The sequence below is a fragment of the Carcharodon carcharias genome, chromosome 30 (assembly GCF_017639515.1).
Source record: "Carcharodon carcharias isolate sCarCar2 chromosome 30, sCarCar2.pri, whole genome shotgun sequence".
NCBI classification, from domain to species: Eukaryota; Metazoa; Chordata; class Chondrichthyes; order Lamniformes; family Lamnidae; genus Carcharodon; species Carcharodon carcharias.
In genome coordinates, this window is record NC_054496.1 from 16,297,764 (window position 1) to 16,321,891 (window position 24,128).

Here is a 24,128-nt window from a genome sequence, read left to right on the forward strand (position 1 = left end):
CCAGCATGCACAGGGTCAAAAGGGCAAAGTCAAACAGTTCACAAAATAATTATAGGCGAGGCCCAACACATTGCATCTTCCAGAAAATTCTGAGTTGCATACATTGTCGATTCCAACCCTTTCCTAGGATGCTTTCCAAAACATTGCCTCTGTTATGTTTTGTGGAAGTTAATTCCACACTTCAATCATTCTGTAAAGGAACGGTCCAAACAGCCTTTTCACTTGTTAAAATGTATTCTTTCATGGAATGTGAGTGTCACTGGCAAGGCCAACATTTGTTGCCCATCCTTAATTGTCCTTGAACCGAGAGTCTTGCTGGGCCATTTCCGAGAGCCATTAAGGGTCAACCACATTGCAATGGGTCTGGCATCACATGTAGGCCAGACAGGGTAAGGATGGCAGATTTCCTTCCCTGAAGGGGCATCAGGTGAACCAGGTAGGTTTTTTAAATGACAATCTGACGGGCACAATACTGAGCCTAGCTTTTAATGCCAGGTTTTATCAATTGAATTTAAAATTCCACCAGCTGCCATGGTGGGATTTGAATCCATGCTCTGATGCATTTGTCTGGGCCTCAGGGTCACTAGTCCAGTCACACGACTACTAACGCCACCATCAGCATCACCTCAACTGTGCTGTAGACCCCATGTAATTCTATGAAGAACTTCCTCACGTGAGACACAAGTTATAGTTTCATGCTGCATCGTAAACCACGAAACCAAACTTTGCAAAAATGTTCCCATCTTATAAAAAGGCGAACAGCTTTTACCCAAACGTTGTCTCCTGAAGTGGTTTCCATCAGCCGACGAGGTCCGAGATGCATTTTTCTGGGGGTTTCCCACCCCACTCCCTTCAAGTTTTGGCCCTCAAGTTCTTGGCTTTCCCAGTTAATGCTGTTGCTGCTGAGAAATTAGAGCTGTGCAGACCAGTGTGGGGCAGATTTGATGGGCCAGTTTGTCTTTCCTGCCCATCATTTTCATGTGTTCATGAACCTAAAAGTCATTAATGTATATTTGCTGAACCTCAAAATGAGATCCTTGCCTCACTGATTTGAAGACATCTCCGCTCAACACTTGGGAATATTGCACTTTCCCACAGAAAACTGTCACTCGGCAGAAGCCTAACAGAAAGGCCTCAGAAATAAAATAGCCAAGTGCACGTGCAGCATCTCATCTTCCTCTCATCAGGTGTTTTCCAAGAAGGACGACCATTTGGCCCATAAAAGAGGGGGCTTGGAAAAGACCCAAGAAGTCAACAAAACCAAGGCCTTCAGGAGGTGGTGTGGCATCCCATCCACAACCTTAAACATTCACTCCCTCCACCACCGACGCACAGTGTCAGCAGTGTGTGTACCAGCTACAAGATGCACTGCAGCAACTCACCAAGGCTCCTTCGACAGCACCTTCCAAACCCACGACCACTACCACCTCGAAAGACACAGCTGCATGGAAACACCACCACCTGCAAGTTCCCCTCCAAGCCACTCACCATCCTGACTTGGAAACATATCGCCGTTCCTTCACTGTTGCTGGGTCAAAATCCTGGAACTCCCTCCCTAACAGCACTGTGGGTGTTCCTACAATACATGATCAGCAGCAGTTTACCACCACCTTCTTGGGGGTAATTAGGGAAAGGCAGCGCATGCTGGCCTAGCCAGTGACATCCACATCCTGAATGAAAAATACTCCCAGTCAGTTACTATTTTAGGAGCTGGAGGGAAGCTATAAAAAAGCAATGCTAATTAACAAGAACTCAGGATATATAAAGAAAATCTAGCCACAACAAAACACAGGGAAGGTTGAGTGACAGGCTGAAATGGGCCCAATCTTCCATCTCCCTCTTTCACCCTGCGCAACTTCCAAATATTTCGCGGTGCCCCAAAACGTGAAGCACTGACACACTGGGTACTTGGCTCCTTAGGGGCAGAGGGTGGTGTCTGCGTGCTGGTTACACATCCGCCACACTACTACAAACCATCTCACTCAAGCACAAGGGGGGGCAGGCTCAGGGAAATTTGCATTGTGGTTCTCTCGCTATATTAAGTGAAGGTAGTCTAACCAGCTAAACACAGGAAGCTGGCATAAAGCGGTCACCCTCAGGACGGGTACCAAATGTCAGCAGCAGTGCCCGCCAACCGTTAAAGTCAGGTCAGGGGCTCAAGCCCCACTCCGGAACCGGAGACCAGAAACTAGGGCAACGCTTTCAGTGGGGGTACTGAGGGAGTGCTGCACTGCCAGGTGTGCCAGTTTTCAGATGACATGGGAACCCAAGTTGCCATTTGCCTATTCCGATGGACATAAAAGGATCATAAACATTACTCGGTGGGAGGGTGTAGGGAGGGGAAACAGGTTGCCTGTTAATTCATTCGCTGTTCGTGGGATCTTGCTGTGCGCCAAGTGGCTGCCATATTTAGCTACATATCAACAGCGAAGTGCCTAACCGGCTGTAAAGTAGCGCCTCGGAGAAAAAGGCGCTATATAAGTGCAAACCTGTCTCTTCTCATTTTTAAATGCTCTGCCCTACAAAAATAAGAGTGGTACTGCCAAATCTAGACCTCCCTGGTTGTCTAGAGGAATACAGGGGAAGATCAAACAGAAAAAGAAAGTGTGCGATAGGCACAAAGAACTAAGCACTACAGAAAGCCTAGACAAACATAGGAAGTGCAGGGACAAAGTAAAAAAGGAAATAAGAAATTCAAAGAGAGGGCATGCTAAAAGATTAGTAAGTAAAGTTAAAGATAATCCAAAGATGTTTTACCAATACATTAATGCTAAAAGGTTAGTTAAGGAAAAAGTGGGACCTATCAGAGATGAAGATGGAAACTTGTGTGTAGATGCAGAGGCTGTGGGAAGGGTTTTGAATGAATATTTTGTCTCCGTGTTTACAAAGGAAAGGGAGGATGTAGATATAATAGTCCAGGAGGAACACTGTGAGATATTGGACGGGATAGTCATAAAGAGAGAGGAAGTCCTCAAAGGGTTGAAATCCTTGAAAGTTGATAAGTGACCAGGGCCAGATGGATTGTTTCTGAGGCTGCTGAAGGAAGTCAGGGAGGAGACAGCAGATGCTCTGAGGATGATTTTCCAATCTTCACTAGATACAGGGGAGGTACCGGAGGACTGGAGAAATGCAAACGTGGTTCCATTGTTTAAAAAGGGATCAAAGGAAATGCCAAACAATTATAGGCCAGTTAGTCTTACATCAGTGGTGAGCAAATAGTAGAATCAATCCTGAGAGATAGGATTAACTGTCATGTGGAAAGGCATGAACTAGTCAGGGATGGTCAGCATGGATTTGTTAAAGGAAGGTCTTGCCTCACAAATTTGATTGAATTCTTTGAGGAAGTGACAAGAAGGGTTGATGAAGGTAGTGCAGTGGATGTTGTGTACATGGATTTTGGCGAGGCATTTGACAAGGTCCCACATGGCAGATTGGTCAGGAAAGTAAAAGCCCATGGGATTCAGGGTAATGTGGCAAACTGGATAAAAGGTTGGCTTTGTAACAGGAAACAAAGGGTAATGGTCGATGGATGCCCTTGCGAATGGAAAGTTGTCTTAAGTGGTGTTCCACAGGGCTCGGTGTTGGGATCCTTGCTGTTTATGTTATATATTAATGATTTGGATGTGAACGTTGGGGCCACGATTGGGAAATTTGCGGATGGCACAAAGATTGGCCGAGTAGTGGATAGTGTAAAGGATAGCCATAATCTCCAAAACGATATAGATGGGTTGGTGGAGTGGGCAGTAAAGTGGCAGATGGATTTTAACAGAGAGAAATGTGAGGTCATACATTTAGGGAGGTCAAACAGTTACAGGGATTACAAAATAAATGGGAATATACTAAAAGGGGTAGATGAAGTGAGAGATCTTGGCGTACAAGTACACAGGACCCTGAAGGCAGCAGTTCAAGTAGACAAGGTTGTAAAGAAGGCATATGGAAAGTTCTCCTTCACTGACAGAGGTATTGAATATAAGAGTAAGGATATAATGTTGGAATTGTATGAAACACTGGTGAGGCCACAACTGGAGTATTGTGTGCAGTTCTGGTCACCACATTACAGGAAGGACGTAATAGCTCAGGAGAGAGTGCAGAGGAGGTTTGCAAGAATGTTGCCAGGGTTAAAAAAGTATAGCTATGAGGAGAGATTGGATAGGTTGGGGTTATTTTCCTTAGGACAAAGAAGGCTGAGAGGTGACTTGACTGAGATGTACAAAATTATGAGGGGAATAGATAGAGTGGACAGGATAAAATTGTTTCCCTTGATGGAGAATTCTAGAACCAGGGGACATAGTTTCAAGATAAGTGGCAGGAGGTGTAGGGGGGACATGAGGAAGAACTTTTTTACACAGAGGGTAGTGGGTGTCTGGAATTCGCTGCCCAAGTTGGAGGTAGAGGCAGAAACTCTAAACTCTTTTAAAAAGTAGCTGGATCTGCACCTTAAGTGCTGTAACCTGCAGGGCTATGGGCCGGGTGTAGGATGATTTCAAGTCTGAAGTCTACTTGACTCGAAATGTAATTAAATCACACAGACAAACCCAACTACACCTACCCTGATGAACCTACTTCATAATAAACCAGAAAAATAATGAAAATGATTATGCTTTCGTCACATTCCACAAAAAGACTTGCATTGATATAGCACTTCTCAACTTCAGGAAATCCCAAAGTACTTTACAGCCAATATGTGCACAACAAGTTCCCACAAACAGCAACGTAGGAATGACCAGCCAGCCAGTTTTTGTGTTGTTGGTGAGGGGAAAAATATTGGCCAGGACACAGGGGAGAACTCGCCTTGTTCCTCTTCAAAAAAAAAAAGTGACAGGATCTTTTATATTAATGCAGAAGGGGCCTTTGTTTAATGCCTCATCCTAAAGACACCTCCTAGCGTGCAGTGCTCCCTCAGTACTGCCGGCTGAGATCACGTAGAACACCTGGAGTGGGACTACGCACCAACAACAGCTGACCCGGATGCACATGCATGGATCTGAATGCCCCAAGCAATCGCTGGACATACATGCAGGGCGATGGCATGTCATCATGTGTATTCAAACACTAGAAAGGTCAAGGGTTATTCAATGGATATGGTAACACCTTGTAGAGAAAATCAGCTGAAAACTTCCCAAGTGACAAGAGTGCTACTGACGATTTGACAATAATAAAAAAGGACATCATGGTGGGCGAATTCCAACAAAGGACTGGAAGTGGCTGCATTCCGTGTTAAATGCCAATCACATTCCCCCTCAGGGTACGCATTAAGAGATTGCTCCTGCAACGATCAGTTACAAATGGCCCTCAAACACAAGGTTGTGGCTACAGCTTACGAGGGGCCTCACAAACATTCTGAAACCGGAGAACGTGCCTCCAGCAAATTATCCTCCCATGTCAATTAATCCTGACATTTCCAGGTCAAAATACAGAGGCACAGAATCAATCAAATCAGCGGGGCCCACAATCTGTGGGTTAAGGAAACACAACTGATCTTGACCCGTGTAACTTTGGAAATATAAACACACTGCATAGTTTGACTTTTGAGTTCTTTTCTTTCCTTTCAACCTTTCCACCCTTTTATTCACAAGGGAAAATAAAATTGGCCGAATAAATCGCATGGAATTGGTTGCTTCCAAGAGCGTAACCAACCTGCTTACGCTTGGTTCTGGCAAGTGGAACTAGCCGGCCAGTTAAAGGTAAGCAAAATCTCGAGGGCTCAAACCTAAAGCTAGCCACATGAAGAATATTCCGCAATGAGATCTTGGCTTTGGGAACAATCAGGCTTTCAAAGCAGATGAGAAAAATCAAAGCAGCAGTCAAGTAATATTAATGACATGTAAATATACCACCTCAAACACAAGCTCAATTTACTGTAAATTCCTCAGGCAACTGTTTTCATCTTCAGTTGAAACAGAAAATGCTGGAAAAACTCTTGCAGGTCTGTGGAGAGAGAAACAGAGTTAACGTTTCGAGTCCATGTGACTCTCCTTCAGAACTGTAGAGACTTTTCTTCTTCAAAGCTAAAGAGAAGTAGTGAAGTCATATGCACTTGAAACGTTAACTCTGTTTCTCTCTCCACAGATGCTGCCAGACCTGCTGAGTTCTTCCAGAATTATGTGTTGTTTTAATTTCAGATTTCCGGCATCTTAGTGTTTTCCTCTCCATTTTGCTGCCTTGTTTTTTGTGTTCATCAACCGGGGACTGTAATTTTCCCCATTTCTGAGACGATCAAGCAGTCCCAAGTCAGTTACAGTTTGCTCTGATCTAAGCCCCAATCAACACCAGTAGCCCCAGCTTCAGAAAACCCTACTACACACGCCCGTAGGTGTGTAAAAACTGGTGTATAAACTCAACACTGCAACCCCACCCCCCACCATGCTTCTGAGGCCTGTTAAAATTTAGGGTTTAAATATTTGCTTCTGGGTCCCACCAAACCGGTGATAAATCTGGGCTACAACAACTACAGTGTAGTTCCTACCTTTAACATAATGGAACGTCCCATGGTGCTTCATGGGAGCATCATGAAACAAAGTATGACACCAAGACGCATTAGGACACATGACCAAAAACTTGGTCAAAGAGGTAGGTTTTAAGGAGTTCCTCAAAGGAGGAAAGGGAGAGGGAATTCCAGAGCTTGGGGCCGAGAACTGGAGGCACGGTCTCCAATGGTGGTATAATTAAAATTGGGAATGAACAACAGACCAGAATCAGAGAAGCGCCAACATCTCGCAGGGTTGAGGGCCTGGAGGAGATTACAGAGATAGGCAAGGACAAGGCCATGGAGGGATTTGAAAACAAAGATGAGAATTTTAAAATCAAGTTGTTGCTTGACCAAGAACCAATGTAAGTCAGCGAGCACAAGGCTGATGGGGGAATTTGCTGACAGTTAAGATCTGGCAACTGAGATTTGGATGACCTCAAGTTTATGGAGAATAGAATGCAGAAGAGCAGTCATGAGGCAGGAAGAGGTGCTAGAGACACAGAAATATACAGAGATATCGCCCTTCAGTATTTACAGTAGCAACCTGGCTGATCACAGAATTGTAATGGCACAGAGGACAGCCATTTGGCCCATTGTGTCTGTGCTGGCTCACTGAATGAGCAATTCACTTAGTGCCATTGTCCCACCTACACATTCTTCCTTTTCAGATAAGACTCCCTTTTGAATGCCTCAACTGAACCTGCTTCCACTCCACTCTCAGGCAGTGTATCCTAGACAATCACCACTCACTGTGAGAAAAAGTTTTTCCTCATGTCACCTTTGCTGCTTTGCCCAATTACTTAATTCTGTGTCTTCCTGATGGAGAGAGACTGCAGAATTCTGCAGGACAGAAGGACCTAGATGGCCTTGTACCTGAATCACAAAAGAATTGGCTCAGCAAGTAATTAGAAAGGCAAATGGAATGTTGGCCTTTATTGCAAGAGGGACAGAGTATGATAATTGGGAAGTTTTGCTCCAGTTGTACAGAACATTGGTGAGACTGCATCTAGAATGTGCAGTTTTGTCTCTGAAAGAATGTTTCCCCTTTTGGGGGAATCTAAAACTGGGGGCATAGTTTAAGAATAAAGGGGTCTCCTATTAAAGACAGAGATGGAGGAGGAATTTCTTCTCTCCGAGGGGTGTTCGGCTTTGGAATTCTCTTCCCCAGCCAGCAGTGGAGCATAGTTAAATGTACTGCACCACACCCACCCCACCCCTGCTTTAAGCAAGGCCCTAGCTGCGGAGCTCCTGTGCTAATACTTAAAGTCACATTTTCCTGTTCAGAGTTCAAGCTCCAGAAATGGACACCGGGCTGCCAAGCCATCACTGCAGAGATAACAGAAGTCACATCACTCGAATTTAACTGCTTTAGACAAAGAACATTACCCATTCCCACTGGGTATATAGTATGGCCTCTTGGGCTGGACTGGTCAATACCAGTTGTGTTGAATGTAGGGCTCAAGCCAGGTTATTTAATCAAAGTGCTCCCAGGTGACCACTTGATGTGTGTTATTAAATGTCCTATTACTGCACTTGTTCTTGTGGGATATGTAAGCATCACTCATCATTGTCTGTTAAGAGTGTGGGAAGAAAGGACGTGTATAACTGTTCACTGATGACCAACCAGTCTGAGCCAAATAACCACAGTGCCTCACACTGGTTCAATGCAACACAGATAAAATCACTGCAATGTTTTAATCTGCTGAATATGTTAGAGTCTTATGATTGACATGTGCCCACTAAGCCATTAGCCAATGAGTCGTGCAAACAGACCCAAGGTCAATTAACATTTTATTTTTACTCAGTTCTGTTGAAGGGTCATTCGGACTCAAAATGTTAACTGTCTTCCTCTCCGCTGATGCTGCCAGACCTGCTGAGTTTTTCCAGGTATTTTTGTTTTTGTTTTGGATTTCCAGCATCCGCAGTTTTTTGCTTCTAACAATTTTGACCATTAGCTCATTAGCAGGAGGCACTCACAATGGAGCTTTAACTGACGTTGACGTCCTGTACTGGAGAATGGGAAGGGCAGCCAGTCCTCCTGACTGGCAGGAAAACATATCGATGTGGACTGCAATGGGCTGAGCGGTTGGATATTCTGCTAACACTTCAGGAGTCTGTTGGGATCCTCTCTCTCAGTAACAACAACCCTTCTCAAGCATAATTAAGATTTTAAACTCTCCTCATATGAATCTCTCTTGGGAAGGACGCTTTTAACAGGCCCCTACCTAGACAGATAGGATCCAATATGCTGCCTGATTTGACTTTATATTAACTTAAATGGAGAATAAATCAGGGGTGGGGTGTAAAATAAGCAGCCAGCCTCATCTGCATTCTACAATCTTCTGGCAGGCAAATGAGTAAAATTTACCCCCAGGCTTTAGCACCCAAGCTGGGCCGATAAAAGTATTAATTGATCTTGGGTTTGTTTGCATGACTCACTGGGCATGTGCCCACTAAGTCATTGGCCAATCATAAGACTCTACATTCGGCAGATTAAAACACTAAGCCTCCTATTTTTGAAGCAATTTGCTTTGTTTATTTTGCCAGTCCCTATGCGCAGCATCGAACCAGTGAGAGGCAGTCCTGGAGTTACTAAGCTCAGACTGGTTGGTCACCAATGAACAGTTATGCACATCCTTTCTTCCCACACTCTTAACAGACGGTGACATGAGTGATGCTTACATTCCGCACAAGAACATACAATTGATGATATGAACAGAGTAAAAAGGGTACTTATATGGTACTTCCATCTCCAGCATTCAGCCACGGTTGGTTCCTACAATATTAATGCATTGCCCAAGGGTCTGACAACCTTTACACTGTTTAACCAAAGCATTCTCTATGCCTCTCCCACAATTACCATGTGGGCAACATGAGAAAGGTGTTAGGAATTCATGTCAGGCTACTGCTGTGGACAGTCGCTAGATAGATTCTCAGATAGGACCAGGGGTCCCAAACGTTAACGTCCACTGCAGAAGCTGGCACAGCAGCTGTGATTCCCAGTATTTTCCCACTATCACCCTCCCTCACCCAATGAGAACCAATGTCAGCAAAGCAGATTAGCTGGTCATTCATCCCATTGTGGTTTGTGGGATCTTGCTATATGTGTAAATTGGCCGCTGCGCTTACCTACACGACCTTGCTTCATAAACAATTCATTGGCTCTGCAAGACATCTCGAGGATGTGAAAGGAGCTGTATAAATACAACCACTCCACTTGGTCATCTTTTACAACCCAAGGACAGGTCCAGCTTGCCACTGCCAGCAGTCTTGACATGTAGAAGCCAATGCTGCAAAGATACGGATCCCAAGGGATAAAAGCTCGCACCTAGGATTTGTTCAGTGTGGACAGATTGGACTCAACACATTTATTACTGCTGTGCAACAGATAAGCTTCAGTTAATCTCCCACTCCCAGTCTCATGATGCAGCTAACATCGCTCCTCCTCCGCTAAGCCTTACAAACGCAACCCTGGCACCTGCATTATGCTTGGAATGAAAACCAACCAGGCGATGAGTTAACCTTATTCTCTCGAGCAAACCTAACCTTCCCACAGTAATTTGATCTGTAGCTTGTATTTCTCCTCCATTACAATGGCTCAGTATATGCTCTCTCTGGCAGCATCCCAAGCAGGTACAGCACAGTTTTCACAAACCAAAAAATCAACACTCACAGGTTCCACAAAGTCTTACACAAATCTTGCCCTTGTTCAAAGTGTACGAGGGTAATAGGATCCTATCATTATCCCGGGCAGGAGGTGGAATATTAAAAAAGGTACCCTTGCTGTTCCCGACCTGGAGGAGACTGTGGCACAGTACATGAGAAAATATTAGGAGCAGATCCAGCCACAATTTCCACCTTCCCCTCCCCTTACTCCATGGCAAAAGTGAAACTTTATTTATCCTTTCATGGAACGAGTGCATCACTGGCAAGGCCAGCATTTGCTGCCCATCTCCAATTGCCCCTGAGCTGAGTGACTTGCTAGACCATTTCAGAGGGTAGTTAAGAGTCAACCACATTGCTGTGGGTCTGGAGTCACATGTAGGCCAGACCGGGTAAGGATGGCAGATTTCCTTCCCTAAAGGACATTAGTGAACCAGATGGGTTTTTAAGACACTTGATGATAGTTTCATGGTCACTATTACTGAGACTAGCTTTAATTCCAGATTTTATTAATTGAATTAATTTGTCAGTGGCTCAGCCAATCAGAGCTAACTTCCCAACCAATCAGCACTCTTTCCTCCAGTGGTACAAATTGTTGCAATTGTTTGAAATTCAGCATTCTTGCATTTGTCCTGATCAGTGCGGGACAAGAAACCTCGGTAACACCCATTTTCAGCAAAGCTAGAATACCACTCCTGGCACATGCCAGAACCTTAAGGCACAGAGCAGAACAAGATGGGACAAGTGTATAAAAATGCTTGTTTTGTTGACACTGTTAAACCTCCACTAACTAGTTCTTTCCTGCTCCAGGAGGAGGCGCTGCAACCCCTCAACCTATTATAACCAACAACATATCATTTGACCACCAGTAATGCCACAAGCAACTCATGATGGATTGAAAAATAAAACTTGCATTTATATAGTGCTATTTACTTCCCCAAGATCTTGCAAAGCACTCCACAACTGATGCTTAAAGCACTGGCACTGTTGCATTATAGTGTTCCATACGAACGTGGAGCAGGAGTAGGCCACTCGGCCCCTCAAGCCTGCTCTGCCATTCAATAAGATGATGGCTGATCTAATTGCAACCTCCGGCTTACCCCCAATAACCTTTCGCCCCCTTGCTAATCAAGAATCTATCTAGCTGGGCCTTAAAAATATTCAAAAGCCCTGCTTTCACCGCCTTTTGAGGGAGGGAATTCCAAAGATTCATGTCCCACAAAGAAAAAAATTTCCCATCTGTCTTAAATGAGCGGCCCCTTAGTTTTAAACAGTGACCCCTAGTTCTAGATTCTCCCATAAGAGGAAACATCATCTCTACATCCAAGACCCTCAAGGTCATAAAGGTTTCAATTAAGTCACCTCTTACTCTTCTAAATTCCAGCGAATACAAGCTTAACCTGTCAAACGTTTTCTTGTAAGGCAACCAGTCCATTTCGGGTATTAGTCTGATCAATCTTCTCTGAACTGCTTCTGACTAGGGGGCATGGTTACAGAATAAGGGGACACTCATTTAAAATGAGATTTGAAGGAATTTCTTCTCTCAGAGGGTAATGAATGTTTGGAATTCTCTACCCCAGAGAGTTGTGGAGGCTAGATCACCGAAAGTATGTAAAGAGGAAGTAGACAGATATTTGAAATATCAGGGAGTTGAGGGCTATGAGGAGCTGGGATGAAAGAGAAGTTGAGGCCTGGGGCAGATCAGCCATGATCTTATTGAATAGCAGGGCAGGCTTGAGGGGCTGAATGGTCTACTCCTGCCCCTATTTCTTATATTCCCCGCTGCAGACAATGCAGCATTCCCTTGCTCAAACACAGGCATAAGTCTAGTGATATGCGCTCAATTATTTTGAATGGTATTTGAACCCACAACCCTGTGACTCAGGTACGAGAACACTGCCACTGGTAATATATAAATATCAACAAAAACTGTGCCAAATCATTTCTCAACAGTAAACTGCCTGGTAAGATGCAGGTGGTTAGGTTTCAGAATTGTGCCTCAGTACATCCAGTTTATACCACAGCCAGTTATCATGGATGATGTAACATAATTTGAGCAAAGTCTCAGTTGGCAAGAATCCATTCACAAAGCTCCAGGTTCAAGTCCCACTCCAGGGCTTAAGCTCAAATCAAGGCTTGCACGGCAGTGCAGTCCTGAGGGAGTGCTGCACCGTCAGAGGTGCCATCTTTTGGACAAGACATTAAACTGAGGGACCCAACTGCCTGCTTGGGTGGATGTAAAAGATGACACTATTTTGAAGAACAGCAGGGGAGTTCTCCTCATTGTCCTGGCCGATATTTATCCCTCAATCAGCATGGCTAAAACATATTATCTGATCACACTGATGTTTGTAGGAGCTTCCTACGCACAAATTGGCTGCCATATTTTCTACATTAAGCTAGTGACTACACTTCAAAAAGAGCATGTCATTGGCTGTAAGGCACTTTGAGATGCCTGATCATGAAAAGCGCTTTATACAAATGCAAGCTTCTCTTATTTTGCCTTTTAAAATGAATGATAAACACACATTTACAATCAATATATTGGAACCTTCCTTTTTTTTTAATAAAAAGGGGAGTTAAATTTGCCGATTTATTAAGGATTAAGTGGAAGTAATCATGAAAACCCAAGGAGAATTGTGCTGCCTGGGCATCGAAGTAAATCTACTGGGCTCAATAAAGATTATGAAGGGTGCTATATAAATGCAGGCACCCTCTCAGATTTTCCCTCCCTTTATTGCTACGGTTAAGAGTCCTAATATTCTGGCAGGATGCCAACAGTGAGGATTGGTGTAAAGTTCAATGCCATGCCCATCTAATGTTTCAAAAGCAGTTCATCACCAAGCCTTACTTCAGTGAATTCCTGTGGTCAACATGAAACATTGACAGAGAATAAGTAATCATTAACACTTGTCCTATAGGCTTATGCTTCATATTTCCACAGTATGGTCCCAAACAAAACATTCGAAGGAATGTTTTTTGGTCAGAAAATTTAAAAATGGATTTTACATGAGATACTGCAGGCAGAAATTAGCTAAGGATGTCTAGACTGTACCGATGTTATGGCTTTTCAGGACATTTCTGATCTCTTACATACAATTCCAGTTCCAATTCCTGGTGCCTCTAGCATCTCAGTTAAATACACGATCACCGAGTTTTTTTAAATTCATTCGTGGGATGTGGGCGTCACTGGTGAGGCCAGCATCCCCAATTGCCCTCGTCAACCACATTGCCATAGGTGTGGAGTCACATGTAGGCCAGACCAGGTAAGGACAGCAGATTTCCTTCCCTAAAGGGCATTAGTGAACCAGGTGGGTTTTTACAACAATCGACAATGGCAGATTCCAGATTTTTATTGAACTCTGGATCTGCCGTGGGGGATTTGAACCCAGGTCCTCAGAGCATTATCCTGGGTCACTAGTCCAACAACAATACCACTATGCCATTACCTCTCCCAGACTGTGGAATTCTTAAATCATGTAGACACACATTGCCTTTCAGCAATCACCTACCCACCATGCTGCAGAGACAGCTCTGTTTACCCTTTCAGTTGTTCTCACTTTCCTCCATTCTTGCCTTTGCTCGCTACGCTACCTCGCCCAGTACTGAGAATGTGCTCTAACCAGCTTGCCTCAGCCTAAATAGATTGGTCTCCTAACTTTCCCTGCCAAGTATCTAACCAGTTCTCTTTCGAAATTTGCTGACACTTCTTCCGCAGGCAGCCTGTTCCACATCACCTTCAACCATGTTTAAGTAATGCAGCCTAACTTGACTCAGAACTCAAGTCCACGCGTCCTTCCCATTGAGTTTGAGATTATTATTTTATGAACTTCTCATCTTACTTCTGACCCTTACAACTTGGAAAACTTCAGAAGATTCCAATGCAAATATCAAGACATGTCACAGTGTAACCTGACCCAGCACTTGTCACCAGAATTCAGCTTTCGACTGATGCACCACTTTGACATGAAGTCTGACCAGAGACTTCACCACACCAAACAAATGGGCAGGCTATCAATTAGGCCGAAACTGTACGATATTAAGTCACACTGCTGCTTTAAAGGAAGCGTGCTTAGAGGGCATAATACAAGGTGTGCCCAACACCATGGGTGGAGATGGGAAACTGCTTGGCACAGTGAGCTTCAGTCAAAACCCATCAAACATTGACTAATGAGGCAGCAGGCTGTCTCTGGGATTCATGGTGCCTCATTAAATTCCAATACCTCTGCACCCTTTGGTATCACCAAGTACTGCGCACACTCGCAGGAGGTGATCAAACCTCAAGTTATCAGTTACGTATTCCTCTCTGTCATCTTTGACAAGCCTCAAGAATCTTGAGCCCTTTTCAAACAAGATCACAGCACAGGAGAGATCACTCTGGTGACTACTGGCCTGGCAAAAAGAAAAATGAACCCTACTTCCCCAACACCCCACTCATATTAGACGCTGGGGAGAAAGGCAGCGTCTGTTAATGCTTCATCAACATCCATCACTGAAGAGCTGTCAGTCTGCAAGAAATCGCAAGGGGATACTCACTGGAAGGGGCACACCATGAACTCAAGCCTAGTGGCTCTGTGCAATGTCTCCAGGGGGTGGGAAAACTTGATGCCAACTTGCAGAGCAGGAGTCTCCAGCTGTTTGCAACACAGATGATCTCTGCATTCTTTCCTAACACCACATAGATGGCCCCAGACAAGATGACAGGAAAACAATGAGGCTTGAACCCACCAACAGTGCTTCTTATAACCAGCTACTTGGAAGCACAGCAGCAAAGTCCAGGACAACTTCTTCCCTCCACAGGTATAATTTGTCTCTATGTGGCACCTCAGGTCGGGAGCACCAAATGGGAGACAAAAATGCCACTTGCCCTTTGAAATGCTCAGCTTCATCTCATGCCCAAAGGTGAACTTTCGCCCCTCCCAGTTATGCAATGTAGCAATATCAAATGTTGCTGAACAGGTAAGTAGCCCCAACAAGGCAACGTCCGTCAGGTGTAAAGGACAAGTCCCCTCGCACAGTATTACATGGCGAGACAGTGGCGTAGTGGTAATATCACTGGACATGTAAATCAGAGGCCTGGACTAATGCCCTGGTTCAAATCACTCCACGGCATCTGGTGGAATTTAAATTCAATTAATAAAATCTGGAATTGAAAGCTAGTCTCAGTAATGGTGACCATGAAACTGTTATTGATTGTTGTAAAAAACCCTTCTGGTTCACTGATGTAAACGTGCCATCCTTACATGGTCTGGCCTACATGTGACTCCAGACCCACAGCAATGTAGTTGACTCCTTTGAAGCCTAGCAACCCAAGGGTAAGGATAGACAACTAATGCTGGCCTTGCCAGTGACTCAAAGAAGAAAAAAAAATCTGGCTTTCCAACAACGCGGGTGGATCATCATTCAGCAGGTGAATTGGCTGGTTCTCAAATCAACAGTTCATTTGCTCAAATGAATTACTTTTGTGGGAACTCACTCCTACCCCACGTTGAAAATTCCAACACGGAGCTAACCAGCCTAATACTTTCAGCAACACGAGGACATTCAATACTTTTGGAATCCCAGTTACAGGAGCAGTGCTAAGCCAAGAACTACTTCCTTTTACATAGTTTAGCAAAACATCCCCAAGGTACTTCAGAAGAACATAAAAACGTGACACTGAGCCATGTAAGGAGATATTAAGGCCGATAATCAAAAGCTTGGACGAGGGCGAACAAGTGATGGGGATTGTACTGAGGGAGCGCTGTACTGTTGGAATTACCTGTTCTGTGAATGTTAGTTAACCCATGACATAAAACGCAAAGAAAAAACACAAGAGCTTTCTTCCAGCCTACAGGACATCATTACTCCCTCCAAATCACTGCCAAAACAGACCAGCTGTTACTTTGCGGGATCTTGCTGTGCATAGATCAGCTGCTGAGTTCACAGACAAAAAAATCTCTTCAAAAGTAAAATCGTTGCAACTGAGCTGCCTGGTGAAATCGGAGAGGTGTGACGAAGAGCTCTAAACATAAAACTTACATTCCTTCCAGCTGAATACATCCAGCTGTTAATCTGTGCTGCAAGTGTGGCCTCTCTCCCAGATTTTTACTGAATTCAGTTGAATTTACCCATTGCTACTCCCTCTGGTTATTTCAATAAGCGGTCAAGATTGTGAAATGACTTCAATTATCAATTAAATTGGGAGGGAAATTGCACTTCCATTTATTTAACAGTAATTGATTATATTTAGCATTGAACAAGCCGCTGTGACATCATGATATCTTCATTGCATTTTAATCATTTTAATCCGGGCATCGGTTTGTTCAGGTAACCTTAACAACCTTCTGCAGCAGTGAGTTATCGGGAAACAATGCTTCTTGCTGCCTGATGGATGCTGCGTTTTAGCTTTAGGGTTATGTCACTGCAGACAATGCGAAAAAGAGCTTGATATTGCCCGAGTTAGCCCCCTCCCCACGGCTGGCGTGAGCCTCTGCCTTGTGTGAGTGCCACAATGCCAAGCCTGCACAGTTCAATGCAGCAGTCTTGTCAATATACGACTCCATCTTAGAAATCAAAGGACTTACTTATATTGCGCTTTTCATGATCACCAGGTATCTCAAAGCGCTTTACAGCCAATCAAGTGCTTTTCGAAGTGTTGTCACGGTTGTGATGTTGGAAACACATCAGCCAATATGCGCACAGCAAGCTCCCACAAATAGCAATGAATTAATGACCAAATTATCTGTTTTTGAGATACTGATTGAGGGGTAAAAATTAACCAGGTCACAAGGGAGAACTTCCCTGCTCTTCTTCTGAGTAAAAGCCATGGGATCTTTTATATCCACCCAAGCAGGCAGATAGGGCCTTGGTTTAATGTCTCATCTGAAAGACAGCACCTCCCACAGAGAATCACTTTCTCAGTGCTTGTTGTGGGGTGGCCGAATTGTGCTATTAATGATAGAGTTGATCTGCAGACACTCCTTGGGTAGAAACTTAATTTATTTGCAACATACTCAGCAATAACTACGTGTGATTTCAACTGCAACTCCAACTCCATCTCTACACTGACCGAGGTAGCCCGCGTTACTCTCCTATTGGTTACTACAGATCATGTGATCTTGCCTAACAATTATTCTTAAAGGTACATTACACACTAAATAAAACTATAATTACTACACTACTGCACTGGAGTGTCAACCTAAATTTTTGTATTCGAGCCCTGGAATCTTTGAGTGACTAGAGTTAACACTGCTTTTCTCTTGAGACCAGCTTGCTGGTAATATTTTCACACTCCAAAGCTCTCCCTCTTTACTCCCCTGCTTCTGTGTGGCTGTTACTGTCTTTCCAATCAAGAGACAAGAGATTTTGTCTCATTGTTTTGGACTGGTAGCAGCTCCTGTCCAATGAAGTGCAATGCACTTCAATGACTACATTCTCAGTGCTGTAATTCCGTCAGTAGGTTTGTTCCCTCAGTACACTGTGGAGTGCTCCCCATAGCCGTTGTCCCTTCCAACTCCTCATCCATCTTAAATGGGCAACCCCTTATTTTTAAACAGGGAGCCCTAGTTCTAGATTCTCCCACAAGAGGAAACATCTTCAGGATCCTATGTTTCAATCTAGAAGGAGGGACACTACCCACTGCACCACAAGATCTCCCTCCCTTTAATGGGGATGGACCTAATGCACGTGTGCATGAACTGCTATTGTCACATCACCTCTGACCTCTGCTGCTAACCCTACTTCAAACTATTGGCACGTTTTATGCTGCGTTTAGGATTTTCTCTCTATTTAAGCAGGCCAGAAGTAATAAACACCACATTTCATATTCTTTTTTATTTTCTTTAGAGTTATTATGGTACAAAGGAGGCCATTCAGCCCATTGGGTCCATGCCATTTGTCTGTAGAGCAATCCAGTCAGTTATATACACCCCCTGTTCTTTCCTTGTTGCCCTGAAAATTGTATTTCCCTCAGGAGCTCATCCAATTTCCTTTCCGTCTCTGCTTTCTCCCACCATCCTCAAAAGCAGGAAGTTCCAGGTCATTATCACTTGCAGTGTAAAAAAAACTCTTCCTCAAATACCCCCTGCACTCTTGCCCAAAACTTGAAATCGGTCTCTCCTCGGCCTTGTACGATCAGCTACGGTGATAGTTTAGTAAAGGGATCGTTTATCGGGACTTTTATACACCACAGACAATGGTGATAAGCAAAAAGTTCGGGGTGGAGCCCTTGCAAGTGGTACTCCAAACATTCCTACACCCGAGCTCATTGCTAGAACAAGAAAACCACATCTTTCAAAATCCCATTTCCAGTTCTAGCACACAGGAAAAAGAAAACAATGGTCTGGGATCGCCCACTGAATTACTGGATTCAGAACTCGTTAATTACTAGGTTACATTCTTTGGAATGGAGTACGACTGGTTCATGTTGAATAGACAAGACAAACTGTTCAAACGCTTTTGGATTAGTTTAGTAATCAAGGTACCCCTGCACAAACCTCTGGAATTTCCTCCCAAAACTCCTCTTCCTCTTGCTCCTCCATAAAACCTAACTTTCACTCCTGTGATGTTTCAGAATATTAAGAAGGTGCTAAGTGTCTGCAGACACTCATTGTCTGGACTCACACAAGAAGAAAATATATTTTGGTGAGTTTTTAATTATTTGGCCATTTATTGCTAGGCCATTTTTAAAGAGTCAACCACATTGCTGTCACATGCCCAGGCAGATTTCCTTCTCTGGTGAACACATGGGTTTTTTACAACAACTGATTATGGGCATCATTAGACATTTAATTCCAGACTTTTTATTGAACTCAATTTTTTTTTTTTGAGTTCACCATCTGTTGTGGTGGGATTTGAACCCTGGTCCCCAGAGCATTACCCTGGGTATCTGGAGTACCAGTTCAGTGACAATATCACTGTGCCACCACCCTCATGGAGGATTAGAAACAGCCATGAAAATATATCCCAGAGAAGGGATAGCACCTCCAGGAGAGGTACCAACAAGTGAACAAAACTATTGCAGGTGGAGGCTGTTATCGGAGGTCCAATATAAAACATGAGATTTGGAAGGAGTATGCACTTAAATGACCCCTTTTTGCTGCACAGCGCCTTGGAAAGCAATCCCAGACATCAGTTGTAATTATACATTTTTAGTTGGCAGATTACTAGAGTTGGAATCACAATATTAGTGGTTCAACAGCCATGAGTACCAATTAAGGAATAATTTACTGCCCTTGAAGTATTCAACTAATTTGCCAAGGAGTGCATCAACTTCAGTCAGGATCTTAAAGGACGGCACATAGTGGGGAGGAATTCACAGCATCAACACTAGACGGAGCTGCTAATGGAACGAAGGAAACCCATTTAGAAAGACAGCAAAGTTTCACTTATATCAAGGCTGAGGTGCCACCTGCTTGGTTCAGGGAACAATCCAATTTAGCACAGGGGGCCTCAAATAAACAAATGTAAAGGTCTTAGCAGCCATTTCAGACTCAAACCCCAGGCATCCATTTCTTTGGCTACAGCAATATGGCTGGTGGGTGCAGTTCCCAGCTTGGAATACGTGAACGCTTCTGGTCTGCCTTAGTTTCAGGCTTAGCAATGACTCACCGCCCGAAAAACAGGTACCGTGCTATCAAATTCATCTGTTTTTTGACTTGAGGTGAGCGGTTATCTGGGGAAGCGAGACACAGCATCAATGAGATTCAAGATGGAACACAACTTGAGGGGAAACCACTTTGTAATTGAGTTTTAAAAAAATTCCTGTTGGGTTTATCTAGGAAGGTAAAAGGCTTTATAATTACTCACCCATAAGAACCTTTATCCCTGTGCAATTAAAACTGAGGCAGAAACACCTCTTATACCAAAAACAGTGTTTAAAGATGCAAAAACATGGAAGGACAAAGCACTCAAGTGTGGCACCATTGTGCCTGGGGGGAGGGGAACCGGTTTAAACAGCAAGAACAAGGATTAGCTAAAGAGAAATAAAAACAGGAAATGCTGAAAATATTCAGCGAGTCTGGCAGCATCCATGGAGAGGGAAACTGAGTTAACGCTCAGGTCTGTGACCTTTCCATCAAGACTGAAAAATAGAAACCGCTGAAGTCACAGAAGGACATCGGACTAATCAGAAATGTAAATGGGAGGAGTCTGGACAAGTTCAGTAGGGCAGGAACAGGCTGGAGCAATAAGTCTAGCAAGGTAGTCCCTGTTTGTGGATTTTGGGAAGGAGGTAGAAGTGGGTTGTTTGGGATTGGGGGATCTTTTCTCAAATTTGTTTTTGGAATGGGAGCATCACTGGCAAGTCCAGCATTCCCATCTCCACCCATAGTGTTGGCCAAGCCTTGTATTATGCCCTCTAAGCACACTTCCTTTAAAGCAGCAGTGTGACTTACGAGACCATTTCAGAGGTGGTTAATGAACATTGGTGTGGTTCTGGAGACACATGTAGGCCAGACCAGGTAAGGATGGCAGATTCACTCCCCTGAAGGACATTAGTGAAGCAGATGGGTTTTTTCACAACATTCCGGTGGTTTGTGATCATTATTAATGAGACTACGAGATTCAAGGCCACGGAGGGAAGACCTCCAGAGACAAGATGGAGGTCAATGTCAGCCCTGGAAACAGTGGCTTGATGTCAAATGGTGGGGTCATGGCCCAGGGGGAGGTAGGGGGAAGTGTCAGAGTTGGCGTTCAGCCTCTGTTAGGTAGAGGTGACTTTGCCAGGCTACAGCAGCACGATCCTGATCAGAAGGTTTTATGACAAAGTCAGGGTTGGACCTGAGAGAACAGAGTGAAGTAAGTTCAGACGGAGACAGGTTAGAGTGAGGGAGGGGAGCAGGGAAATTGAGATGGCCAAAGTCATGCTGGCAGCTCTCAAAGAAAAGGTCAAGAGCGATTAGGAGGCCAGAGGGAGGGGCCCAGGTTGAGGGGGGGATACTGAAGATGGGTAAAGGATACATCCTGTGGACATATGACTCCTGGCCAAAGAAGTTCATGGGGAACTGAAGGCAAAAGCAGGGCTCAGCAACAATTTATTTAGTGCCTTAAACATAATCAAGGCACTTCACAGGAGTATTATAAGGCAAAGGTCAACACTGCGCACAAGGAGATATTACTGCAGATGGCCAAAAGGTTGGGGTCAGTGAGGTAGGTTTCCTGACTTGGAAATATATCGCCTTTCCTTCATTGTCACTGGGTCAAAATGCTGGAACTTCCGTCTTGACAGCACTGTGGATATAGCTACACCACATGTAATGCAGTGCGTCAATATCACCTTCTCAAGGGCATTTAGGGGTGGGCAATAAATGCTGGCCTAGCCAGCAATGCCCTCATCCCAAGAAAGAATAAGTAAAATAAGCACTGGTGAAGCAGCAACCAAATAATAGGCACAGGGGAGGATGTGAGGAGAAAAAGGAAGGGGGGGGTGGGGGACAGGCAGTCGAAAGGAGGATGGGGGGGATGGGTGTCGGAAGGAGAAGGGGTGGATGGGGGGGGGTGCAGAGGAGAACATTCCCTTTGTCTACTCATTACCACCAGCATTCCAATCGTGTGTGAAAACTATTCAAATCAGAGGCTTAATTAATTGTCCGTTACAAGAGGCCATTTGAATTTAGTTCGAGTTCCCTCATCAGCTTTATCGAGCAGAGAAAAGCTGACTGTTCAAATGAAACATGTCCCTTGTAAGTCAGGAAAAGCTCTCATTTCTCTGACTTCAAGCCTTTCTGTAAAACAAGATCCACCGGCCTTGTTACTTCACTCTGGCTGCATTGCGAGTAGGTTCGATAAGTTGCTACAGCTTTAGTGGGAGGAGGAGTTGTCAGCACAGTCTGCAATCTGGTAAATTCTCAACAAGGATTCCGGTTGGATTCTGAAGTGAGGGTGATGTGCCCAGTTATTAAACCAAGATTTCAGAACCACTGGACATCCCAAAGCACTTTATCGCCAATGAAGTACTTTTGAAGTGTTGTCACTGTCTTAATGTGGAAAATGCAGCAGCCGATTTGCACACAGCAAGATTCCACACATATGGCAATGGAATCATGAGCAGATAAGCAGGCATGATGTGATTATTGGCCAAAATACCAGGGAGAAATAGTGCCATGGGATCTTTTAGACCCACCCCGTGCAGGCATTCTGGTTTATCATCTGATAGACTGTTCACCATTAATTTAACACAACATTGTGATGGTATAAGCCAATTCATGACAAAAATTGGGAGTTGAATACAAATTAAATGCACAGCAATTGCTCACCCTATATCTACATCAAACCAATTCCTTGGTTTTAGCTTTTGACTAGGTTAACCAGAGTTAAGATGCAAAGAGTCCTGGCAGTACTCACCAATATCACTTGGATAATATGGAGGTGGCAGTTATTACTCTAACTGACCATCTCCCCGTCCTCCCTTGCATCCTCCTCCTTCCTACCCCATTTCCTTGCTCTATCTCCCCCCTCCTTTCTTGCTGTCTCTCCTGCACAACCCCCCCCCCCTTTTCTAATTCCCAGCTTGCTCTCAGTCACAACACTGGGAAAATCACTGAAGGAAAGAGCCATAGGGAAAGGTGCCATCCTATGCAGCTCCTGGCAGGTAGTTCCAAATTACACTGTCAGGAAATTAGGAACAGGTCTTAGGGCCATAGGCAACAAATGGGGCCAAGTCTCAAAGGAAAAAGAGATGCAAAGAAAAGTTTCCTCTCTTTTTTTTTCATTTCTAGCATTAGGTGAATCTACATCAACATATAAATGTTGGCAGGTCCATCATCACCCAAAGAGGCAAAAGGCAGGGTCATGTTCCAAGTGTGAACTTTTCCCAGAACCAAGGTCTGATCAATGGCATCAACGTGAAACTTTAACCTAAGAAAGGCACATAGTATAATTCCAGCATATTGTGGCTTTAGTCCAAGCAGGTAGAGACAGTGTAAGACACATGGGTAAGACACACGGATGCAGAGTGAGAGAGAGAGAGAGACACACACAGACACAGCGAATGTAAGAGAGCAGGACCAAGATAACAGAGCCAGAAAGAGAAAATTTAAAAAAAAAGCTTGCAGCTTTCGGGGGTCACCATAAGCTTCAGATTGTTGAAGCCAATGTGGAAAATGCAGCAGCCGATTTGCGCACAGCAAGATTCCACACACATGGCAATGGAATCATGAGCAGATAAGCAGGCATGATGTGATTATTGGCCAAAATACCAGGGAGAAATAGTGCCATGGGATCTTTTAGACCCACCCCGTGCAGGCATTCTGGTTTATCATCTGATAGACAATATGCTCAGCGCAGAGGAAAAGTTGCTGCGTGAAGCAGTCTAAGCTCCCCGAACCACCAACAGCTTCAAACAAAGCAGGTCCAGCCACAGCAGGGGTTTGGACCAGGAAGCAATTAGGCAGATTTAGACCTGGACCTTAAATAGGCCGTTGTGATCAAGCCACTTTTACATAGTCACAATCAAGGATGAGAAATCATAGCCTTGTACACCATGAGACTGTAAATGGAGGCACCTGGAACGTAGGTCGGCACTTGACATTAGGAAGCTCGTGAACCTGGAGGCACAGTTTAAGCTCATTATCTGAAATGTGTGTTCATGGGACACACAAACAAGCCAATTCCACTCATTCTCATGCTTCCCTTCAACCAACTAGTGCCGCAGTAGGAATGTGATGAAAGGAACAGTTCACAAAGGATTTGACTTAACCCCCTCCTGAACCTTTCCAAAAAAATGGATTAAAGATGTTACATAACTCTGTTCAGTTGCACTAATTACAAAGATTAAATCAAGTTGAGGGGAATAACTGCTAGCAGGCCCTTCTGCAGCATTTTAATAGTAACAACAAAGTTCTCCAACATGCTGAGCACCATCACAAGATCAAGGGTATGATTGGAAGAGGGTGCAACATCTAAGTCTTTGTGCCAATTCTGCTCTGTGCTCACCAGTTTGAACAGGTCTGGGTAATGCAAGGGCAGACATTTTTTTCTCTTTCTTCTTTTGTGGAAAATGGGCATCGCTAGCAAA

At 44.2% G+C, this 24,128-nt stretch overlaps 1 protein-coding gene across 2 annotated transcripts in view; it reads right to left on the reverse strand.

Moving 5' to 3' along the window:
• camsap3 (calmodulin regulated spectrin-associated protein family, member 3) overlaps positions 1-24,128 on the reverse strand; it is a 210,603-nt gene that overhangs the window by 109,178 nt on the left and 77,297 nt on the right. The window lies entirely within an intron of this gene.